This window comes from Nilaparvata lugens, chromosome 6 (genome assembly GCF_014356525.2).
Source record: "Nilaparvata lugens isolate BPH chromosome 6, ASM1435652v1, whole genome shotgun sequence".
Taxonomy (NCBI): domain Eukaryota; kingdom Metazoa; phylum Arthropoda; class Insecta; order Hemiptera; family Delphacidae; genus Nilaparvata; species Nilaparvata lugens.
In genome coordinates, this window is record NC_052509.1 from 20,836,813 (window position 1) to 20,843,183 (window position 6,371).

Genomic DNA, 6,371 nt, shown 5'->3' on the forward strand with positions numbered 1-6,371 from the left:
CCATTTTTCATGATTTTGAATTGAACACATTATGTTAGAAATAAGATTGTCGTTTCGGGATTGCTCTGTGATTTTAGAATAAAACTTTTTCAATTTGGTTGTAAAGTGTAACAATATAGCCTTAAAGTAACGAATTATTTGATTTTAATTGAATTTTAATCAAAAGTTCGTTCTGCTGGCAGTGTCGAGTTATTTCAAATGTCCATCATAAAGTATTGATAATTTTAATTTTGTATTTTGACGAATAAAATGCTGTTGATGCTTCGTAAAGTAGAGTAGTAAGACAGTAAATTGAAGAAGTTTGTTGAAGCTCCAAATTGTGCCAAGCGCACCAGAAGCACTCTGCGCTCAACTGGCCCAAATAATGACACGTATAAACTCAAACAGCACTCTGCTAAATTAACAGTTAGAATTTGTAAATACAATCAGAACCAGAAGCTCTCAGGTACTTTTGTCTGCTTCAGTTGGCATGAGTGGGAAGAAAAAGGAGGGAAACCAGGAGACAGGATACAGCTTGCCAAACGCTTTCCATTGGAAATCAGCCACCTGGAAAACGCGGGAAAACTTTAAAGCAGGTTCTAGGACGAATTATTTCTCTAGGAATAGTCTAGCGGAGTCATCTATCTTGTGCCGAGAACGTGACGTCACCTTTTCCAACTAGATCTATTATTCTAGTGGTACGCGACACTGGGAGATGGAAAATTCTCTCTGTCTATTGGAAAATTGTAGGGTGAGATTGCCAAGGATGGAAAATTCTCTCTGTCTTTGTGAAATCGCTTGAGGTGATTGATAAGAGGAACGTGCTCAATAGTATTTGTAATTTATGACAATGTCTTAAAGAATTTTTTACTTATTTTTTCTTCTTTTTATGTTGCTCTTATTATTCAAAGTGAATTTGAATTGTGAAACTAAAAGAACAGAATCAATTACACAAATTATTTAATGGTAATAACTATTAGCTACTAGCTTACCCGGCGAATCTCGTACCGCCAAAAAGTCAATGTATCTCATGTCACACTTGACTTTATTTGGAGAATCATGAAATTCATCTGACAATCAATATTTTCATTTACATCTCAATACGGACTTCCTATGTGCTTAAAACTACCGTTTTAATACCAGTAAAGAATTTTATCACAGAGTGACGTGTTTATTACAGCTGGTAAGTTTAGATGATAAATCATATTATCACAACATGATCTTGAATCATGATGAACTCCCGTTCTACGTTAGCCGCTCGGCCGATAATTTCGAAAACATAGGTATGTAAAATAGATTAATATATGATTATTATTAGCCCCCCTAATAAAATTTCTGGTCAGAAACCATCCCCAATATTCACACAACATATTCCCAAAGTATCATACCGTTCTGTCAAGTAGTTTTCGAGTCTTTATTATATTAAAGCTGCATAGACAAAAAATTCACAGCTAATACGGCTGATTGTCATGAACAACCAACCCCAAAATCAGTTAGGGAACGTACTGGAGGCTATGGGAAAACCTCCAAATCACAGAAATTTTACCCCACTGGCCCCCTAGACACCCCAAAATTTTTCAACATTTGAAATCAGCATCGCACAAAAAATTCGATAGAACCTTTTTAGTTCAGCTCCCGGACATAAGCCTATAGCCATGCCTAAAGTTCAACCAAATTCAAATGGCGACCCGGGAAATTGAGTTTTCATCGAAAATTTGAAGTTTTCCCAAATACGAAAAATTCTCAGCCAAAACTATAAGATCGCAGTGAAAACTGAACACAAAATCTGTTGCATACACTGGAGACTATGGGAAATCCTCCAGACCTTCCAAATTCTTCACTCTGGCACCCCTGTACTTGCCCAAATATTTGGGACACGTTTAAATTTGTTTCCCACAAAAAATTTATTGAAATCTTTTTTGTTCAGCTCCCGGAGATAAGCCTATAATCATAGCTGAATTTCAACCAAATTCAAATGGCGATCCGGGAAATTGAGTTTTCATCGGAAATTTGACGTTTTCCCAAATACGAAAAATTCTCAGCCAAAACTATAAGATCGCTGTGAAAACTGAACACCAAATCTGCTGCATACTACCTACACTGGAGGCTACGGGAAAACCTCCAGACCTTCCAAATTCTTCCTCCCGGCACCCCTGAAATCTATCAAATATTTGGGACACATTTAAATTTTTTTCCCACAAAAAATTTATTGCAAGCTTTTTAGTTCAGCTCCCGGAGATAAGCATATAACTATAGCTAAATTTCAACCAAATTCAAATGAAGACCCGGGAAATTGAGTTTTCATCGAGAACTGTGTGTGTGTGTGTGGTGTGTGTGTGTGTGTGTGTGTGTGTGTGTGTGTGTGTGTGTGTGGTGTGTGTGTGTGTGTGTGTGTGTGTGTGTGTGTGTGTGTGTGTGTTTCTTTGTGTGTGTGAGAGATCTCTCCTCCGACACTTCCCTTCAGATTTTTCCTGGCATCATTCCAATGTTCTCTACTGATCAGCAGGTGTGATCCAATTATTGTGCGCATGATGTGTGTAAAATGCTAGAAACTGTGGAAGAATAATGAGTTTCTCCTCTCTATGTTGAAATTAATAGCCTATGTTATTTATAAATAGTAATTAGTTATACTCATGTTATTTTGATTATGTAATATTGCAAATTCTTATTTCTCATTTGTATTATCACTGAAATGAATGATGATGAAAAATATTTGATTCTTTGAATGATGAATCTGATATAGTTTTTGATGGGACAATGATCTTACTTATGTAGAGACAGAGGAGCAAAACGTTGATTATTATCAATGTAAGTAGATTTAGTTTGTACTCCATACTTATTTATATCGAGAAATTAATTCAATAAATCGTATACTATCATTAGCAAGAGAGAAATTCAAACAGAAATAACTTATAACAATGAAAAGTGTATTTTCAATTTTTTGTTTTTTCCAAAAATACATAATTTTTTCATATTTTTCTATTGTCAAATTAATAATGACTGGATATCCAACACACAGTTTAATTTGCTTCCCACAAAAAAATGTATAAGAAGCTTTTTTATCGACTCACCAACATTATTAATTATTTATATCCATAGCTTTGAACGTTTATTGAAATCCTGTCCACCCACATGCCAATAGCTAATAGATTACTTTTCTAACAGCTGACAAAAAAATCAACTTTTGATTAGAGCCATTTTGTTTCATCAGTACTGTTGCAACAACATATGATTTACTGTAGAAGGTATCATTTAACTCTAGAAAGTTGCGGTTACAGTACTCAAATATTTTGTCATCTCCAAAAATAATCACCTACATTTTTTTTTAATAATAGTAATTATATTTCGATGATGTTCAACATTCAAGGTTGCTAGGTTATTAACAATACTTAGAACCAAATATCCTGTTCACCTAACCTCTATCTCTACTACTCTACCCTACTCTACTGTACTCTACTCGACTATACTCTATGTAACCCAATCTATCTAAACTACCCTACCTCCAACACTCCTAACTAACCTGAATAACCTGCCCTCCCCCATACAGTCATAAAAGGCGATAGGGTGGGCGAAGCCCGCCTCTCACCTGGAGCGCGAAGCGCGAAGGCTACTATCCAACCCTATACAGTCATAAAAGGCGATTGGGTGGGCGAAGCCCGCCTCCCAGCCGGAGCGCGAAGCGTGGAGGCTGCTAACCCACCCTACTGGTGGTAGCAGGGGGCGAAGCGCGAAGCGCGAGTCTATAGGGAACAAACAAACAAACAAACTAGCACACAAACTCATTTTTATATAGAGGTGTCCCACCAAGGTTGTAACAGCCGTTGACATAGATTCTACTCAAAATGTCTGACAAAAAATGTTCAGTAATCTTTTTCCTTTCGACCTTAGTTTTCGAGATAATATATCGATTTGTCGATATTTTCAGAATATACCCACTTCCGGTCATTAAATACTCAATAACTCGAAAACTACTGGTCCAATTCCAATTTCAAGGGTATTGTTGGAAAGAGAAAAACATTTCAAACAAGATTAAATTTATTTCATTTGTTGTTAGATATTTTGTAGTTTTTATTAGGGCTTAAACTTGTAAAAATGCTATTCTTCAAATTCAAAGTCAAAGTTCAAACCGGGCTTTTCTCCGGGTAATTATAGTGGTTTCAATATTTTAAAAACTTTTCCATTTCATAAGCTTTCGAATGACTATGAATTCAAAAAGGTTAGTTCCATTATAAAATCTTCAAAACTGCTAATATCTGGGATGAGCACCTTCAAAATGAGGAAATCCACAAACAGCATTCATCAAGTGTCGATCCTAGAGTGAAATCACCTGATTATTGCATTCTTTTCTGTAGCATATAGCCTAAATCCTATATAAAATATTAATCATACACTTTCACAAGATCCAATGTAGATGAATGACAGAATTTAAAAAAAAAACTTATGCTAATCAAGTTACATACATGCTCACTGCTTACAGGAGTTCAAAATAGCCTCCATTTATGTTCATGCAACTTCTACTGCCGTTTATCAAACTTCGAGTTGCCCTTCTCACTTTGTTGGGCCATGTCTTCATTACTTTAAACGTCAATCGAATTCTGAGAATCAGTTCCTCCCTGGTCTCTACAGGTTCTCTGTAAACTTTACTTTTCACAACCCTTCAAAAGTAGAAGTCTATTGGAGTAAGATCAGGTGAGCGTAGCGGCCGACCTTACGGGTCCACCTCGGCCAATTCACCGCCCAGCATAATTATTGTTATCTAGCCACCCATGGACGTCTCTAGCATAATGAGGGAGGCAGTCATCCAACTGGAGCCACATATTCTGCCTCAAATCGAGAGGCACGTCTTCCATCAATTTGTGAAGCTCATCGACCAGAAAGTCCATAAAAACTTCACCATTTATTCTTGCGGGGAAAACAGTATTTTTATCAATCATGCCAGTCCAAATATTGAATGAAAACTAATGCTGATATCGATATGGTCAATAGGATTTTCCAAGGACCATGTATGTGTATTGTGAAAATCTACAGCACCAGTTCTTGTGAACGTACTTTTATCTGTGATCTGTCCATAAAATGTTTGAAACACAATCTTATGCTAGGATCCAAACGGCGAAACTGCATCCTTGAAACAGTATCAGGTTCATTCAACTCTTGATCTGGGGTATCATGAAATGGTCGAAAGTTATTCTTCTTCAATATTCTTTGAGCTATCATTCTTGAAACATCCAACATCCCAGCTGCCCGCTGGATACTAGATCAAGGATTCTGCTCAAAATACTTTACAATAAGATTCTCAAAAGCTTCAGAAATTAAGACGGGCCTCTTGTACCTTGAAACTGATCCTAGACCCTTACCATTTTGACACCTGTCAATCTTAAAAACGTGTTATGAGTTGGGTGTTTTCGGTCAGGAACACATTGTAGAATGTTAAAGTGTTGATGAAAACTTGTAAATATTGTCAGAGAGAAATCAGGTGATTTCACCATTGGGATCACCACTTCATGCATGCTGTTTGTAAAATTTCCTCATTTTGAAGGTATTCATTCCAGATATTAGCAGTTTTGAACACTTTATCATGAAACTATCCTTTCCAAATCTATACTCATTTAAAAGCTTATGGGATGGAGAGGTTTTTGAGAGGTTATTGAAAACACTATGATTACCCGGAGAAAAATCGAGAAAAAGCGGTTTTAAATTTAACTTTGAATTTGAAGAATAGAATTATTTCAAGTACAAGCCCTGATAAAAAACTACAAATTATCTTACAGGGAATGAAATTGCATTAAGCTTGTTTAAAATGTTTTTCTCTTTCCAACAATACCCTTGCAATTGAAATTAGACCAGTAGTTTTCGAGTTATTGAGTAAGCTTATTAAATGACCGGAAGTAGGCATAAGAAAATATCGAAAAATCAATAAATCTCGAAAACGATAGGAAAAAAGTTTACTGAACCTTTTTTGTCAGAAATGTTGTGTAGAATCTATGGTCAACGGCTGTTTTTACCTTGGTGGGACACCCTGTACATAGATAACTATAACTGCTGATTTTGTACTCTGAATGCTGGATGCTTCTTCACTTTTGATTAAAAGTCTTTAATAATATGAGTTTTCTACTTTATTATATCAAGTAAAACCAACAACCATGTATAATCAATACCATTTCTGTGGAAAACTCTCTAAATGCATAACTCCCTTACAATAGTTACGTAACATACAGTTGCTATCGGGAGCTCGATGAGAAAGCTTCTTATCTTCTAGCGTATCCTAGCCTGTCTCGCTCAGCCCGAACGTTCTAGCTTGTTAGCTTGTGATATTCAACTATATTTCGAATTGTTTAGAATTTGTGGAAGAACTTGAATATTTGAGTAGGTTTTCTCGGTTTGAAGTTTACGTC